Source organism: Artemia sp. Qi Xiang Cuo, chromosome 9 (genome assembly GCF_049724085.1).
Source record: "Artemia sp. Qi Xiang Cuo chromosome 9, ASM4972408v1, whole genome shotgun sequence".
Classification (NCBI taxonomy): domain Eukaryota; kingdom Metazoa; phylum Arthropoda; class Branchiopoda; order Anostraca; family Artemiidae; genus Artemia; species Artemia sp. Qi Xiang Cuo.
In genome coordinates, this window is record NC_142802.1 from 67,278,101 (window position 1) to 67,296,947 (window position 18,847).

An 18,847-nucleotide genomic window follows, 5' to 3' on the forward strand; every position below is an offset into this window, starting at 1 on the left:
CATGGAATCCGGCAACTTACAATTAAAAAATCAAAACCTCTGCGAGGGTACAAAAGAACGCATGAAGACAAAGTTAAAAGTTACTTAAATTTCGTTTTTAATGATCACCAAGTAAAGTAAAACCACACGGAATTAGGCAACTGAGTCTCTCAAACCCTGTAAAGCTATTTTAAAATATACAAAAACTACTTATTTAAAAAAAAAATTTCGTATTTAATGACAACCAAGTAAAGAAAAACCACACGGAATCCGGCAACTGAGTCTCTCAATCCCGGTAAAGCTATTTTAAAAGATACAAAAACTACTTATTTAACACAAAAATTTCGTTTTTAATGACCACCAAGTAAAGAAAAACCACATGGAATCCGGCAACTGAGTCTCTCAAACCCCTTATAGTTCTTTTAAAAGATAGAATAACTTCTTATCTAAAACATATTTTTCGTTTTTTATGACCACCAAGTAACGAAAAATCTCACGGTATATTGAAACTGAGTCTCTCAATCCGCGGAAAGCTCAATTAATGTTTACAAAACTAATAATTTAACACAAAAATTTCGTTTTTAATTAACATAACGTAAAGAAAAATCACACGGAATTAGGCAACTGAGTCTCTCAATCCCTGTAAAGCTCTTTTAAAAGATACAAAAACTACTTATTTAACACAAAAATTTCGTTTTTAATGACCACCAAGTAAAGGAAAACCACACGGAATTAGGCAACTGAGTGTCTCAAACCCCTTAAAGCTCTTTTAAAAGATAGAAAAACTACTTATTTTAACACAAAATACAAGCAAGCAAATAACATGGGAATTCCTATACACGCAAGCAAATAACTGAGTTATTTTTACGTCACAATTTTTCAACTTAAAATCATTCTAATTATAGCATTCCATTCCTCATACTTTAATTACCTGTTACGCTTTCTTAACCATCGGAAGTTTAACCAACTTAAATTAAGTTATAGACAATACTTTTTTTTAGAAAAACTGGAATAAAATACTTGATACAGTTTAAATTATCCGCTACCTTTGAATAGGTAATGTGATTATACCCACCTCACCAGATTGTACCTACCAAACCAGATTATACCTACCAGAAAACAAATCTCTTGGCAAAGATGTAATGACCCTGTAGAATAGAATTACCTACAAGAAAAACCTGTTTGGTACGGGGGCGTACGCAAAGTGTATAGCTTCGCCCAAATTCCTTATGATAAGGGAGTACTGACTCTCTTTGAAAAGGTGTAGAGCTTCCATAGAATTCCATATGATATTTCAAATTGCTATAGCTTCTATAGAATTCAAAAGATGGATACTACTAATGAGCCCTCTCACAAAATTCTAGGACTACTGGGTCGATAGGATCACCCCTGGAAAAAAAAACGGAAAAACAAATAAACACTTATCCATGATCTTTCTTCTGGCAAAAAAAAATACAAAATTCCATATTTGTGCATATAGGAGCTTGAAACCTCTACAGTTGGGTTCTCTGATACGCTGAATCTGATGGTGTGATTTTCATTAAGATTCTATGACTTTTAGGGGGTGTTTCAACCTTTTTGTTTAAAATAAGGCAAATTTTCTCAGGACCGTACCTTTTGATTGGTAGGGCTAAACTTGATGAAACTTATTTACTTAAAATAAGCATAAAAAGGCGATTCTTTTGATATATCTATATGTATCAAAATTCCTTTTTTTAGAGTTTCGGTTACTATTGAGCCGGGTCACTCCTTACTGGTACCTTACAGTTACCACGAACTGTTTGACAATCGAGTTGATTTGGGTGCAATTTGGCTTTTTTTTTCTCGAGCAATTTTGAATGACAGTTTCTTCTCACGTAAGTAAATATAACTAATCCTTAAATCTGATCTTCATTCCTCTTTTTTAAACTGAAGTCTCCGAGAATGTGGAGGAAAGAAACAAATCAGGTAGCATACACATTATGCATAGGTTGCAAAATATGCACCCTATTTACTCAAACTCTGCCAAGTTGTGCCTTAGCTTGTTTTCAATTTGTCATTAATGTAATTTACGATACTTTGAAGAAAAAGACTAAGTAAAAATTGCATTTTTATTTTGCATAATCTAGATAAACAACTCAAAGAAATATTCGTTTTGAACTTAATTTAAAACTTTTAATATAATCAAAAATTCCATAGCTGCATATTGAGGCCTTTAATTATAAATTGAAATCCAGGTTGTGTAAGGTTCTGATTACCCATTGTCGAAGATTGTACTTTTCGGCCATATGAAAAGCAGGTCGTCCCCGAGTGGGATGGGAGAAGGGTATAAGGAGGGGTGTCAGGGAAACCGGATCTTCTTTAGAGGGCGTAAGCATGGTAATACTTCCAACACTTCTCAGTATGGTAATATCTGAAGATAAGTATTGGGAGGTTTAGGTGATTCAGCCTTTTATTGTTGGGTACATTTTGTAAACCTGTGATGCATTTGGTGGGTGGCATACCTTTGACCTCCTTCAATTCATCTATTGTTATGTTCGTAAGAGGAAGAGGTCAGACATGCACCAGCGTTTAAAAATAAAGCCTAATGAAAACCTTTTAAAGCCTCAAAAACATCATACAGAAGCAGTTGGTGATTGTGTGTTTCAGCAGGCCAAGACTTCAGTAAGTTTTTAACACGGCTCGTAGCAATTTCCCTTCAGACTTCAACTGCTCGTCGAGGGTGCAACCAAGTCTCTTTCTTCATTGCAGGATTGAAGTTAAGTATCAGACAACACTTTTTCGGTCAAGAGTGGTATACTGGAGGTGGGAATCATCACTACCAAAATGGATGCTGTGTTTATTGGTGTTAAACTTAAGCAGACCTTTTTTGGTCTTCTTTTTAGGAAAAGCAATCTATCACGCATGCATCATCCACTGTTCCATTTCTTTGAAGATGTGCCATTACTGGTAGCACATACTTCCTATCGTAGTTAGAATTATGTATAAAAACCGGAAAAAGGACTTGCTGGTTAATTTCTAAATTGAATGAATTTTGAGCTCAGTCCGGAAATCAAGTTTTTCCCATTAAATCGGGATCAATAAAGTCATAGTAGCTCAGGAATGTGTCTTTTTGGAGAAATAACACTCATAAATACCCAACACACTGCCCCCTTTTATAGCGTTAGATCCTCTTTACTGGATAAAGACATTTGACAGTTGGTGTGATAATATCGCAAGATTGCACCGTTTGTTTTTTTCTGTAAAAACATTAACAGATTCTCCTTGATACCTTCCTTTTCAATAGCCAAAAAAACTCTTCCAATTGCATTTTATTGTTGGAATTGTGACGTGAGTGCGCAATGGAACAAGCAACTAGTTTGTGTTCCTTAGCTATTATTGGCCTTGACGGGTCCAATACCTCCACCAGTCTTAATTCACAGTCTAAAGATAGCTTATCAGCCTGTAGCAGGGACTTTTGAAAGTTTTTAAATTATGAAGTATCTTTGCCCTCTGCCGGAATTTCTATTCTTTGATTGCCATGAATTTTACAATATCTCATGTGATCTGAGAATGTTCGTTCAGATCTAAATGGGGAAACGCACATGGGGCAATAGTGACGTTCACCTTTCTGAACACCTTGGGATAAGAGTCGACTTATTGCCGTAACGGGGAAAAATGACCATAGGAATTAACATCTTTGGGAGGCTCATAGACAACCCAAACCCAATTTTTAATATTATCTACCAACGGTGTCCTAACTGAATATAAAACCCCTTTTTTATTCGGTTTCTTTCCCCCATTTACAAATTCTGTGTCATACTGGAGAACAACCATCCCCAACCCAAGATTTTCATTTGCTTTTTCAAATATAGTTATTTCTTTTAAGGACACCGGATACTTTCCCTCTAAACAATCAAAATTTACTTTAGGGAAATTGTCTCCACCGTTACGAGCAACCGCAACGCTTTTGCAGCCTCTTTTGTTAAGGTTTCTTAAGTCCTGTAGCCTGCAATCAGTTGGTCGTACCAAGTTCATCACATTATAGCTTGTTATCGGTTAGGGAAAATCTCCTGTAAAAAATCCAGCAAACAGGCTCAGTACTGTTTCTAATCAAAGAGATGCAATAGGATGTTCTTACGGTAAAAAGTTCACGCAGACTCCGTTCGTGTTGCAAAGCATTTCTTTTCAGGGGAAAAAGGGGGGGTTGAGGGGGCGGCAGACCCCAAAAATAAAAATCTTAACAAAAGAGGCTGCAAAAGCGGGGGGTTTGGGGGGCGGCAGCCCCCCAACTGTACCTCCTAATCCCTGTACGTTTTATTGTTCGAACTTGTGACTCAGCCTCTTTAACTCTTTCGAAAACGTAGTTTATGTCAAATAGTTTCTGCACGTTTTTGTACAATTTATTACTTATTATTGCTTGACTAACTGTTAGCTGATCGTGCCAGGAGTTAAAGTTGGGGGGCTGCCGCCCCCAAACCCCCCGCTTTTGAAGATTCTTGTGTTAAGGCTTTTAATTCCTGAATACTCAAATCCAATGCACAGTAAGAGTTTCTTTTTTCAACTTTTCTTCGAGAATGCGGGTATACGGCATGTTATCAAAGCAGTGGAGACTTACCTGTAAGCTGAAGGCCGACTGTGATATTCTTCTGGAGACGCCTATTGAGCCGAAGGATTTAATAGATTGGATTTAAAAAAGAAACTGAGTTTTTTTTAAACTTTAAATTTAAGAGATACTACTTTAAATTCAATATACAAAAAATTACTCTGACGGGGAATCGAACCTGGGTCTTCCGCATGACAGACAGGAATAGTACCCAGTGTACTATCAGAGACTCTTGTTAAATTATTTTTAGTCTCTGCAATCTATTTTCGACGCAAGCAAATACAAAGTAAGATTTTCGTTTTTCGACAAAAGAAAAACTTCTGGGAAAGAGCTGGAATTTTTGGAAGCCTGCAGTTGGTCTTGTCAGGTTAAGAGGACTATTTTGATCTAATTTAGTAATGAAATACTATGCTTTTAGGAATTTCAAAAATTAACATGGGCTCTTATAGGAAAACGAGGTTTTTCGTAAATGTAAATTCGAGGGATAATGTTTTCGGTCTGAAAATATCAAAAGGCCCTAACAGGTCGAATTCCTGTTCAAATGAGTTCTCATTCACTCAGATCCGTTGCCAACTGTGGCCTGTAGGCGTGGCTGATAAAAGAAATAACTTGATGAACATTAAGTGGCTATATTTGGTTTTTGAAAAACAGGGAAGGAGTGATCGGATTGAGGTGAAATTTTAAGGATAAGCTCCCAGGCCCTAGGAAAGCCTATTCTCTAAATTTCAGCCCGATCGGACAACGTTAAAGGGGGTCTGTGGTGGGAGGGTCGAAACTTCCGGCCCACTTTCCCCCATGAAGATAAAGTCGGAGGGGGTGAAATTTTGCATGTTTCTTAGTTTGAGCTTAGGCTACAAAATGCGATCACCGCCGTCTCTCTGCAACCGCTAGGACCGGAAATCGCTTAACATTGTGGTGGGTCGCCTCTTTAAAGAGGCACAAGTGTGCCTCCTTGATTTGAGAATTGCTCAACTTGTGACTTTTATTTTCATAAAAATAGTTTCAACCTCTTTAGGCGTTTTGTTACTATGCCTTACAAAGTTAGTTCCACAAATATCGTTAATTTAAGTTACGTGGTAGAATCTTTCCATAGAGATAATTTTTCGGGGGGGGGGGGGAAGGGAATTTTCCATGGAGGGGAACTGGATTTCCGTACATTATTTAAAAAACAATCAGTAATTAAAAAAAAAACAAGTTTTATCAACTGAAAGTAAGGAGCAACATTAAAACTTAAAATGAACTGAAAATGTTACGTATATGAGGTGGGTTGCCTCCCCTTAATAGCTCGCTCTTGCGCTAAAGTTTTTTTTGTAACTTGTAAAAGAGATTATTATTCTAATTAAACCGCCTTTGTGATTCAGAAGTCATTCTTAAGCAACTGGAACAAGAATTAAGCTTAGGGTATTTTATACAGTTATTATTAATTAAAAAAGTAAAATTAATATGAGAATTTCGTTTTAATTATTCATGTATGGTGAGCCAAATCTAAAACCTGCATTAATTCCAAAATTTTCAGAAATTAAATAAAAAATAAGTTTTTTTTAACTGAAAGTAAGGAACGACATTAAAACTTAAAACGAACAGAAATTATTCCGTATATGAAAGGGGCTGTCCCGTCCTCAACGTCCCGCTCTTTACGCTAAATTTTTTTCTATTGTTTTATAAAGCAGAGTTGTGAGAAAGAGTCAAACTTTAGCATAAAGAGCGGGGCGTTAAGGAGGGGACAGCCCTTTTCAGATACAGAATAATTTATGTTCGTTTTAAGTTTTAATGTCGCTCCTTACTTTCAGTTAAAAAAAAAATTTTTTTTATTTATTCAATCTCTTCTCAAGAGATGTATCTATCTCTTTTTTACTGCACGAAGAGATGTATCTCTTCTCACGCTGCTGCTTCTTAAAATTTGTTCAAACTAAAAGCACATTGAGTTTCAATGTCACTATGTGAAAATTTACTTATAAGTCGTTGTTATTCTTCGTCCCTGTGGACAAGTTTCGACTTACTCCACAACTCTTCAAATAAAAGTGAATATTTGTCCAAATCTTGCACAAATAGCCAAATTCTCTCAAAACTGTTTATTCTTCAACAGAAAGAATCTTAAAGCGGCTGGTAGCTACCAAGGTGTACATACAGTTGAAGCAGGTAATGGGAAAGCTGGAACATGGAAGATTAGTAGCCAAAAACAGCCACACTACAATGTAGCAATGTGTTCTCCCAGAAAATCAAATGGTGATTTTTGTAGTTGTAGTATAGTGATCAATGAGATATCAAGCATGCAGTTGGGTATGCATTATTTATATATTACCAATACCATTGGAGTGTACACCTTTATCCATAAAGTAACACCAGCAAGCTATATAAAGTATACTTCACACTTTGAGTACTATACTTCACTAGCAGTATTAGAGTAAATATGATTACTAATGAAACACAAAACGAACAAAATTACAATAAATAGGCGAGTTAAACTCAAAATTAGCAGAAATTAACACGAGTAGGGCAGATAACCCCCTTGCCTTCTCAAGACCAGAACATTATTTGTGCTTTACTGAAAAAAGAAAACAAATAAACTTGGATTGTCAGTTTAATTGACATATACTGATATCGATTCCTTAACGTTTTGATAATTTTTTTTATTTCTGAATTTAAAAAAAAGTGAAAACATTCAAAATGTATTTTGTTTTCAGTAAAGTACAAATTATGTTCTGGTCTTGAGAAGGCATGGGGGTTATCAGCCCTAATCATGTTAATTTCTGCTAATTTTGAGTTTGACTCGGCTTTTTATTGTAATTTCTGTTCGTTTTGAGTTTCATTTATTTATTGATTGTTGTTTGTGGTAGTCTTACGCTTGGCAGATTATTTGACATTATTTCTGCTCATTTTTGGCTAAATGGAGCTCTTCACTTTTATTTGAAAAAACTTGTTTTGTGGAAGAAGTTTTTTTTTAGTTAATCAAGCTCTAGACCGAAATACAAAGGCGAATCAACCTAGCATACCCGCTATTGGATCTAGTTAAGTCTTTCCAAGCTTCGCAAAGTCCGAGCAAGTAAAGTCAATGTTCCTCCGTTTAAGATGTTAAAGAATACTTCCCTCATGTCGATCCTGAGACGCTAAAGACAGATTGGAGACATCCTCCTTTTATAACAAATGAGACAGATTTAGATGTTAATAAGTCTATAGTTAATGTTTGGAAGTGTGTTGCCAATTTAAAAGGTGGAGCTGACAATCCTTCCTTGCAAATTTTGCCGAATTTAATGCTGACATTGACGTGTCTACCCCTTTCCAGTGCTGGAGAAGAGGGTCAGTTTTCTGAGTTAAAATAATAATTACTCCACTTTGCAATAGACTTAATCTGAAAACTATTTTTGATCTTATGCATGTCAGAAGAGGGATTCCTGACCCAAGCTCTCGAGAAATCCCGAATTTGTTAGGAAAGCAGGAAAATGAAAAGAGTAACTCCCAAGTTAATCATGTCCCCAAATTTATTATGTTTCCTTCGCTGTATAAGTATCTAATATGACGTGTCTTATATCTGGATAGTAAATAAGTTTTAAATTAAGTCCAAAACGAATATCTCGTTGTGTTGTTTATCTAGATTTTGATAAATAAGAACGCAATTTTACTTGTATTTTTCTTCAAAGTATCGTAAATTACATCAATGATAAATTGAAAATAACCTCAGGCACAGCTTGGCAGAAACTGAGCAAATAGGGTGCACATTATGCACCCTGTGCATAATATGGACCCGATTTATTTCATTCCTCCACATTTTCGGGGATTTTTGTTTAAAAAAGGTGAATGAAGATCAATTTAATGGTTTATTTTTATTTTACTTGCATGAGAAGAAAGGGTCATTCAAAATTGCTCGAGAAAAAAAAAGGCCAAATTGTACTCGAATCAACTCGATTTTTGTTAATGCATGCCTATTTATACTGCAAAAGCAAAAAAAGATTCCAATCCATTAAAATTTAGAAAAGAAGAGGGGGGTTTCAAACTTTTTTTAATAATCAATAAAATTACCTCTAAGGATTTGGAGGGGGAGTTTTTTTTTTTTTTTTAATGGATTACATACAAATATGTTTCTAAATATACAGGCAACAACTGCCTCACCCTTCCAAGTGCTGCACTTGATAGCAAAATCAAGGCATCCTGAGTAGAATGGCCCCTATTGATCGTGACATGACCACGTGGTCATGTCAGCATTTTTAATACTGACGGGGCTCCATATATGGGCATGGAAACCCTAGGGAGAATGATTGCGTAATCGGTCAATGACCTCTTTTTCCAAGGTCGATTTATTTGATGTTTCTATGTGTAATAACTCCGGAACGAAGGTTGCACATGCGCATTGAATTCTAACGGGAACAATGTTATTGATCTAGGACTCGAGGGGGAAATGAATTCCCGAGAACTTGATTGCGTAATCGATCGTGAATGTTATGATCCAGAAATAGTATTTGTTGTTGTTGTTGCTCGAGCCAAATGTTATGAGTTTCCCGGAAACAGTTAGATCACGTGTTTCCTTCTCAACCAATCAAAGGGCTTGTTTACATATTAGCGGCGGAGGGAATATAAGGTAAGGATTTTTGCTATAGTTTTATTAGTCTGTGAATGGAATTCACTAAGTTTTTAGTTAGCAGTATAATAACATGAGTGAACAAGTTGAGCTAGAACTATACTTTTATTGCAACATTTCTATTTGTAAGAGACATGTTCATGATTTTGAGTATTCACACGAACCTACTGAATGCTTGGCTAGCTTAGAAACAGTGACACATGGTCATAATCTGGAGGAAACAAGAAGAAAAGTTGTTTACGACTTTAAGAGAAATTTATATCGATTGCAAGTCATCTCAGATAAAAGAAAGATTGATAGGTTAGAGAATGAAGATCTATAGAAGAGACTGGTATAAGAGGGCTTTCTCTATAGCTTAAAAGAAATCAATGAAAACTCACGGAAAAATGTGTATTGTGCAAGATATAACTCAGATTATTATGATGATCATGCTCCAAGAGAAGAGAAAAAGTGGCCCTTTAAGAGACACCATAAAAGATTGTTCTACTAAAAGGACTTTAAACAACCGAAACCATGGTGGAAGTGTTCTCATATGGCATTTTACGATAATCCCATTTTTGATATGCTTAAAAAGTTGTATACCATAATCATACAATAAATTTGTTTCTGCTATTTTTATTTTCTCATACTAGATATGTATAGAATAAGGATACCAGCAGAGACTTTTGTACATGAATAGTTCAGTTTCATTAAATCACTCCAAAGAGTAGGCCTACTATCAGTCCACAGCCAAGTTTTTTATCAATGTTATAAAAAAAATCATTCCTCTATATATTTCTATTCAACTGTTAAATCAATATATAATACTTTTTAAATATATGACCTCATCGTCCTCCACTATCTCGTCCAAAATGGTAATTTATTCAATTTGAGGTGACGGTATTGTATGTAGTTGAATGCTATCATCATCATCATTGTATGTTTCGATATTACTCAGAGTGGGCATATTAACATATATACGATCATCATCTTCGACACTCCCTGAGGGCCCCCTCCTCACCAAATCATCTGATGTATACGATAGTCCAGATGATTTATAATGAACTTCTACCACGTCGTCGTCATTATCTGGACTAACAATCTCAGATTTACACAAAAGAAGCTCCTCATTTTCTGTGAACTCCCACTCGGTCCGTACATCCTAAAAAAGGTCGAGAACACTCTGTTCAAAAGCTATGTGGAAAGGTATAGTCTTCATTAATATACTGAGGGGTGTTCTATAAATGTAATAAACAGGGATTACTTATTATTTTTCATTTTATCTGTAATTTGTATGTCTAAAATTCATCAATTAGCCAGTTGTGGGTTTTTTTTTTATTATTTTGTAAATAAGGAGCGATATTTAATTAAATTGATAGAAGCATGTATGATATTTAATTTATTTGATGAAAAAATGACAAATAACTTTCCAATAAATATGTTTTTAGATGAAAAGTAAAGAGCTACGACATTAAATCAAAGAGAGCAGAAATAAAGTTGAATAATTGCTCAAACATAAATTTTCTGTAAACATACTTCTAATTAATCACTTCTAAAAAGGTAAGTATAGACCGTTCATCCTCTATGACCGTGGCGGTGGGGGAGCTCCACACCTAAGAACTTTTCTTTCTCGTACGTAGGCTAAGCTAGTCTACCCTAAATTAACCTAACCTAACATAATCTAACCAAGCCTAACCATACACCTAATCAATCTTTGATAGTTTTACAGAAATTCTCACTTCCCATTGATGCTCTCCTATGTTCAAAACAAAATCGAACGTAACAATTAATTAATCTGCATTGAAGATGTTTTGTTTGACACAATTAGTCTATGAAATGTAAGAAGTATTGATTCGAAACCAGTCTATATAAGTAAATATTGCCACTATGAGCGATAGCTGATTGATGTATTGAAAGGTAACTATTGTTCTTAATCAACAGATTTCACAATTTTATAAACACATATCATCTAGGTATGTATATATAAGAGTTTTGAAAAACTTTAAAAGTCAGTAAATGATGAAATATAGGACAAGATAGAAAATAATGGAATGTTCTTCAAATGCAAGTCCGGCAATGTTTGATGTGAGTTCAATAATATGTCTTTTCAGTGTGTTTTCCAACGAAAATAAGCAAAATATGATGAATTTTTTCCTGAAATTGAAACCTCTTAGTTTAACTCAGGTATTGTACCTTTGGTAGATATAATGGTTCGAAAATAAACCATTCCCGTAATACAGAAAATTTAAGTTTGAACAATTATTCGTTATTATTTCATCATATCTATGGTTTAGTCTGGTAGCTCTTTACTTTTACTCGAAAAGTGTCCTCTTGTGGGACATGCAAAATACGATGAAATTACTTTCCCATGGTTCTAATTCATATCCTTCAATTATGGGGGTCAGGTTGTATTTTTTCTAACTTTTGTGTGTTTTCGCAACAGAATGGCTCATATTTAAAACACTTACCCTTAGCTAGTTCAAAATTGTATGAATTATTCATTTTTAGCCGTTTTGCAGAGGTAATAAAGGAATATTTTGTATTTTTTCTAACTTTTGTGTGTTTTCGCAATAGAATGGCTCATATTTAAAACACTTACCCTTAGCTAGTTGAAAATGTGTATGAATTCTTCATTTTTAGCCGTATTGCAGAGGTAATAACGGAATATTTTGTATTTTTTCTAACTTATGTGTGTTTTCGCAACATAATGGCTCATATTTAAAACACTTACCCTTAGCTAGTTGAAAATGTGTATGAATTCTTCATTTTTAGCCGTTTTGCAGAGGTAATAAAGGAATATTTTGTATTTTTTCTAACTTTTGTGTGTTTTCGCAATAGAATGGTTCATATTTAAAACATTTAACCTTTAGCTAGTTGAAGATCTGTATGAATTCTTAATTTTTACCCATTATGCAGAGGTAATAAAGGAATATTTTGTATTTTTTCAAACTTTTGCGTGTTTTCGCAATATAATGTCTAATATTTAATAAACAAAGACGATTATAGTTTAAAATGTGTATGAATTCTTCATTTTTATCCTTAGTGCAGAGGTAATATAGGAATATTTTGTGTTTTTTCTAACTTTTATGTGTTTTCGCAACAGAATGTCTCATATTTAAAACACTTACCCTTAGCTAGTTGAAATGTGTATGAATTCTTCATTTTTAGACTTTTTGCAGAGGTAATAAATTAATATTCTGTATTTTTTCTAACGTTTGTGGGTTTTCGCAACAGAATGGCTCATATTTAAAACACTTACTCTTAGCTAGTTGAAAAAGTGTATATGAATTCTTCATTTTAAGCCGTTTTGCAGAGTTAATACAGGACTATTCTGTATTTTTTCCAACTTTTGCGTGTTTTCGCAGCAGAATGGCTCTTATTTAAAACACTTACCCTTAGCTCGTTGATAATGTGTATGAATTCTTCATTTTTAGCCGTTTTGAAGAGGTAATAAAGGAATATTTTGTATTTTTTCTAACTTTTGTGTGTTTTCTAAAATGATTTGATAATTGTTAATTCACTTACGCTTTTCTCGTTGAAAATGCGTATGAATTCTTCATTTTTACCCGTATTGCAGAGGTAATAAAGGAATATTTTGTATTTTTTCTAACTTTTGTGTGTTTTCGCAACAGAATCGCTCATATTTAAAACACTTACACTTAGCAAGTTGACTATGTGTATGAATTCTTCATTTTTAGTCGTATTGCAGAGGTAATAAAGGAATATTTTGTAATTTTTCTAACTTTTGTGTGTTTTCGTAACAGAATGAATCTTAATTAACACACTTACCCTTAAATAGTTGAAAATGTGTATTAATTCTTAAATTTTACCCGTTTTGCAGAGGTAATAAAGGACTCTGGTGGATATTTACTCTCTTTTGTGTGTTTTATTTCAATACGATATCTGAGTTATTTCAATTTCCCTTCGGCCGTGGACCCTGTGTATGAATTATTAATTTTTAGCCGTATTGTAGAGGTAATAAAGGAATATTTTGTATTTTTTCTAACTTTCGTGTGTTTTCGCAACAGAATGGCTCATATTTAAAACACTTACCCTTAGTTAGTTGAAAATGTGTATGAATTCTTCATTTTTAGCCGTTTGGTAGAGGTAATAAATGAATATTTTTTATTTTTTCTAAATTTTTTTGTTTTTCTCAATTTTATTTATAATATTTATAAAACTTAACCTTATCTAGTTTAATTTTTGTATTAATTATTAATTTTTAGCAGTATTTAAGAGGTAATAAATGATCATTTTTCATTTTTTATAACTTTTGTGTGTTTTCGCAACAGAATGGCTCATATTTAAAACACTTACCCTTAGCTAGTTGAAAATGTGTATGAATTCTTAATTTTTAGCCATTTTGCAGAGGTAATAAAGGAATATTTTGTATTTTTTCTAACTTTTGCATGTTTTGGCAACAGAATGGCTCATATTTAAAACACTTACCCTTAGCTAGTTGAAAATAGGTATGAATTCTTCATTTTTACCCGTCTTGAAGAGGTAATAAAGGATTATTTTGCATTTTTTCTAACTTTTGTGAGTTTTCGCAATAGAATGGCTCATATTTAAAACATTTACACTTAGCTAGTTGAAAATGTGTATGAATTCTTCATTTTTAGCCGTATTGCAGAGGTAATAAAGGAATATTTTGCATTTTTTCTAACTTTTGTGTGTTTTCGCAACAGAATGGCTCATATTTAAAACATTTACCCTTAGCTAGTTGAAAATGTGTATGAATTCTTCATTTTAAGCCGTTTTGGAGAGGTAATAAAGAATTAGTTTGTAATTTTTCTAACAGTTGTGTGATTTCGCAACAGAATGGCTCATATTTAAAATACTTACCCTTAGCTAGTTGAAAATGTGTATGAAGTCGTCATTTTTAGCCGTTTAGCAGAGTTAATAATGGAAGAGTGGGTATTTTTTCTAACTTTGTTGTGTTTTCGCAACAGTATGGCTCATATTTAAAACACTTACCCTTAGCTAGTTGTATATGTGTATGATTTCTTCTTTTTTTGCAGTATTGCAGCGGTATTAAAGGAATATTTGTATTTTTTCTAACCTTTGTGTGTTTTCGCAACAGAATGGCTCATATATACAACACTTTCCCGAAGCTAGTTGAAAATGAGTATGTTAACTACAATATAAGCCGTTTTTCATATTTACTAAATTAAAATTATTAATTTTTTGTAACTTTTGTGTGTTTTTGCAAGAGAATGGCTCATATTTAAAACACACACCCTTAGCTAGTTGAAAATGTGTATGAATTCTTCATTTTTACCTATATTGCAGATGTAATACATGAATATTTTGTATTTTTTCAAACTTTTATGTGTTTTTACAATAGAATAGCTCATATTAAAAACATTTACCCTTTAGCTAGTTGAAAATGTGTATGAATTCTTCATTTTTAGCCGTATTGCAGAGTTCAAAAAGGATCATTTTATATTTTTTCTAACTTTTGTGTATTTTCACAATAGAATGGCTCATATTTAAAACAGTTACCCTTAGCTAGTTGAAAATGTGTATGAATTCTTCATTATTACCCGTATTGCAGAGGTAATAAAGGAACATTTTGCATATTTTCTAACTTTTGTGTGTTTTCACAATAGTATGGCTCATATTTTACATATTGACCCTTTATCTTTATTATATTGTTTTGGTATTCTACATTTTTTTACTTATTTCCTATGTATATAATTATTATTTTGCATTTTTTCTAACTTTTGTGTGTTGACGAAATAGAATGGCTCATTTTTAAAACATTTAACCTTAGTTAGTTGAAAATGTGTATTAATTATTCATTTTTAGCTGTTTTGCAGAGGTAATAAAGGAACATTTTGCATTTTTTCAAACTTTTGTGTGTTTACACAATATAATGGTCCATATACAAAACATTCTCCCTTTAGATAGTTGACGATCTTTATTAATACTTAATATTTGGACGGGTTGCCGAGGTCCTAAAGGTCCAGTATTATTTTTTCTAACTTTTGTGTGTTTTCGCAACAGAATGGCTCATACTTAAAACATTTACCCTAAGCTAGTTGAAAATGTGTATGAATTCTACATTTATACAACAATTGAATAGGAAAAAAAGTAATATTTTTTATTTTTTATAACTTTTGTGTGTGTGTGTGTAAGTTTTTGTGTGTGTGTGTTTGTTTTGGGGTGTGTGTGTAAGTTTTCGTGTGTGTGTGTGTGTAAGTTGTGTGTGTGTGTGTGTGTTTAAGTTTTGTTGTTCATGTAAGTTTTTTTGTTCATGTAATTTTTAGCGTGCATGTGTAAGTTTTTGTGTGTGTGTGTGTGTAAGTTTTGGTGTGTGTGTGTATGTTTTGGCGTGTGTGTGTAATTTTTAATGTGTGTGTGTGTGTAAGTTTTTGTGTGTGTGTGTGTGAGTTTTTGTGAGTGTGTTTTAGTTTTCGTGTGTGTATGTGTAAGTTTTTGTGTGTCTAAGCTTTTGTGTGTGGATGTAAGTTTTTTGTGTGTGTGTGTAAGTTTTTGTGTGTGTGTGTGTGTAAGTTTTTGTGTGTGTAAGTTTTTTTTTTGTTTGTTTTTGTATTTTTTTGTGTGTGTGTGTGTTTGTGTGTGTGTGTGTATGTTTTTGTGTGTGTAAGTTTTGGCGTGTGTGTGTGAGTTTTCGTGTGTGTTTGTGTTAGTTTTGTGTGTGTGTGTGTGTAAGTTTTTGTGTGTGTGTGTGAGTTTTTTTTGTGTTCATGTGTTATTTTTTGTGTGTGTGTGTGTGTGTAATTTTTTGTGTGTGTGTAAGTATTGGTGTGATTTCTTATGTGATCGTGTGTGTGTGTGTGTATTTATTGTGTGTGTGTGTGTGTAATTTTTTGTTTTAATTTAATTATTTGTCTTAATTAAATTTTTATAGTGCATGTTTATTTTTTTGTGTGTGTGTGTGTGTGTATGTTTTTGTGTGTGTGTGTGTAATTTATGTCTTGTTTGTTTAAGTTTTCTTGTGTGTGTGTATTTTTTCGTGTGTGTGTATTATTTTTTGTGTGTGTGTGTAAGTTTGTGTGTGTGTGTGAGTGTTTGCGTGCATGTATGGGGACCGGGGGGGGACCTTTGGGGCCCAGGGAGGGCGTTTGGGGATCCGGGGGCCCTTGAGGATTGAGTGGTCTTTTGGGAGCCCGGGGGACCTTTGGGGACCGGGGGAGGGCCTTTGGGGCATAGGGAGGGCCTTGGGGGCACCGGGCGGGCCTTGGGGGGTCCGGGGGGCTGTTGGGGGCCTGGGGGACATTTGGAGACGGGTGGAGGGCCTTGGGGACCCCGTTGGTCCTTGGGGCGCTTGTTGGGCCTTTGGGGGGCCGGGGGATGGCCTTTGGGGGTCTGGGTGGGCCTTTGGGGGCGCCGGTGGCCCTTTGGGAGCTTGGGGGACCTTTGAGGACCGGGGGCTTCCTTCGGGGTTGGGGTAGGAGGATTGGAACCCTTTGGGGTTGGGTTAGAGGACCTCACAACACTGTTCAAATGAAAATTGTGTATTATAACGACCACAGAGTTTCACCATTAAATTCTCTTCTAAAACCTTTCCTAAAATCTTCTTTTAAAATGTCTCTAACTGTTTCGCCGAAATAGTTCCATAACCTGTCTAAAACAGTTTCGCCCAAATAATCCCTAAACGTAATTTAGCGTGTTCCTTTTGTTTTTGGCATCTCTGCGCTAATGCATTTCAAATTAATAAGAAACCTGATTCCCGCGCTAAAACAATTCATCGCTAAGATGTTTCTTGGAGAATTGTTTCCATGACCATTGGCTATTAATATCCTTTGGAGTTCGACCAAAAGAGTTGTTTCCGAGGCAAAGACATTAATGACTTGGATCTATTCCTGGAGAATCGTTTCTATGCGAAAATTTTAAAAGTCTGACAGATGATGTCAGTGGTTGATTGATCTGTCAAGAAATGGGAATTAATTTGTTGTTTCTAAGGGGAATTATTGATTCACGATAGGTGAATTGAGGTCGACAGCACAGGTGTTCCAAGGTCGATGTTGTTGTTGTTGTAAGTGCACGCTCTCAGCGAATGTCAAGATCGATGTTGTTGTTGTTGACACACCTTGGAAAAAGAGGTCATTGACCCCATTAACCACGTGTTCTCCCTAATGACACTATGCCCTTATTTGGTGTGGGGTTCGGAGTCTATGCCCATATAAGGAGTCCCGTCACGAGTAACACCCCCCATTCTACTTGGCTATAAGTCAAAAGTACAAAAATAATGATTAAAAAAAAAAAATCTAAATCGATCGGCTTCTGTCATTGATTCAAATCTAGCCCTAAAAATTTTGATGCATAGACAGAAAGGCATATTTTGTTATTCCAGTTCTCCTCTGATTTCTTCATCAAATCTAATACCCAATAGCAAAATAGGAGGTCTATTAACTTACAAGACCATATTATCAAAGTGACCCGCTTTAATCCCTTGAAAAGAGAATTTACTTGCCCTGAACCCCTGGAACCCTACCGCTTCGTCTGCAGTTCTCTTTGGTATGACGTTCAGCAATGATTGTTCATTTAGCCCACAAGTTACAAACCTTGTAAGAAAGGGCAACTACGCGCTGCGATCCTTAACCACATTGTGTTAATTCGGGTTTTCTACAAAGCAATTAGTGTTCGCGTACACGTGTTACATACGCCCTTTGCTTGGATACGCCCGCCCAGTTTGGGGACCACAAGTGCATAATGTAGACTACCTAAACGATGAAATTGAAACACAGCAAAAAAGAGCCTTAAAATCATTCTAGGAACCAAGTATGTCACTTACGAATCTGCCCTCGCAGCTTTAAGAACCCCAACCCTTAGAGAACGCAGGTACCCTCTCATGTGTAACTTTGGACACTCCGTGCTTTGAGTTATAAACTCCGGTCCCTACTACCCCGCGCCATTGCAGTCAAATAAAACTCATGACACAAGAACAAGCTTTATTCAGTGCACTGCAGTGCAGGCCTAATTTTTTCAGTAATGCATTCGTTCCTTTGTTTTACTGGTGTGATGAATAGTACTCAGTGTATAATATGTTGTAAAAGGTAACGTAAATTAGTTGCAGCATTATTCGTTATTACGATAGCTGTTTTATTAGAAGATTTCTTGGTCATATCAAATACCCAGTAGCAAAAACTCAAACTCAAAAAGTTTACTATATTGTATTTCCTTTTTTGGGAAATATGTTAAGTATTTAAATCAGATATGCTCTGTCATTAATTTCTGGCTTATCGAATCCATGATTCACTGACCATTCAGTAAATAAATTTGCACTCTCTCGTGACTTAAGTCCAATCCCCAAAAAGCGATATTTTCTCATAATTCCTTTGCTGGGTCAAAAAGCAGCCAAATGTTTACATGAGACATTTATTTATTTATCACTTGGTAAATAAATATGTGTTGTCCAATAGTAAGTCCCCCCCCAAAGGAAAAAGTGCTATAATCCTATTTTGCATTAAAAGGATCCTAATCTTTAAATCAGAGGTCTTTAAAATCAGTCTTAAAAGATTAAATGAGATCTTTTACCACTTATCATTCAGTAAATAAGCATTTTAGTATCCCTTAGCAAAGCTCAACCCCCCCCCCCCCAAATAAAAACTATTAATTTCCATAGCCCATTATTTGTATGAAAAGGAACATAACATCTAAATCACTTGTCAGTAAATCTGTCTGTTAGGATTAAATAAGATCTATTTTTATTTACCTTTCAATAAATAAACATGTAACAGTAAGAACCAATCTCAATAAACCACCTTATTCCCATAACACCT

At 34.6% G+C, this 18,847-nt stretch overlaps 1 protein-coding gene across 1 annotated transcript in view; it reads left to right on the forward strand.

The window, feature by feature from the left end:
* The window catches only part of ci (transcriptional activator cubitus interruptus), a 221,058-nt gene that overhangs the window by 60,727 nt on the left and 141,484 nt on the right, over nucleotides 1-18,847 (forward strand). The window lies entirely within an intron of this gene.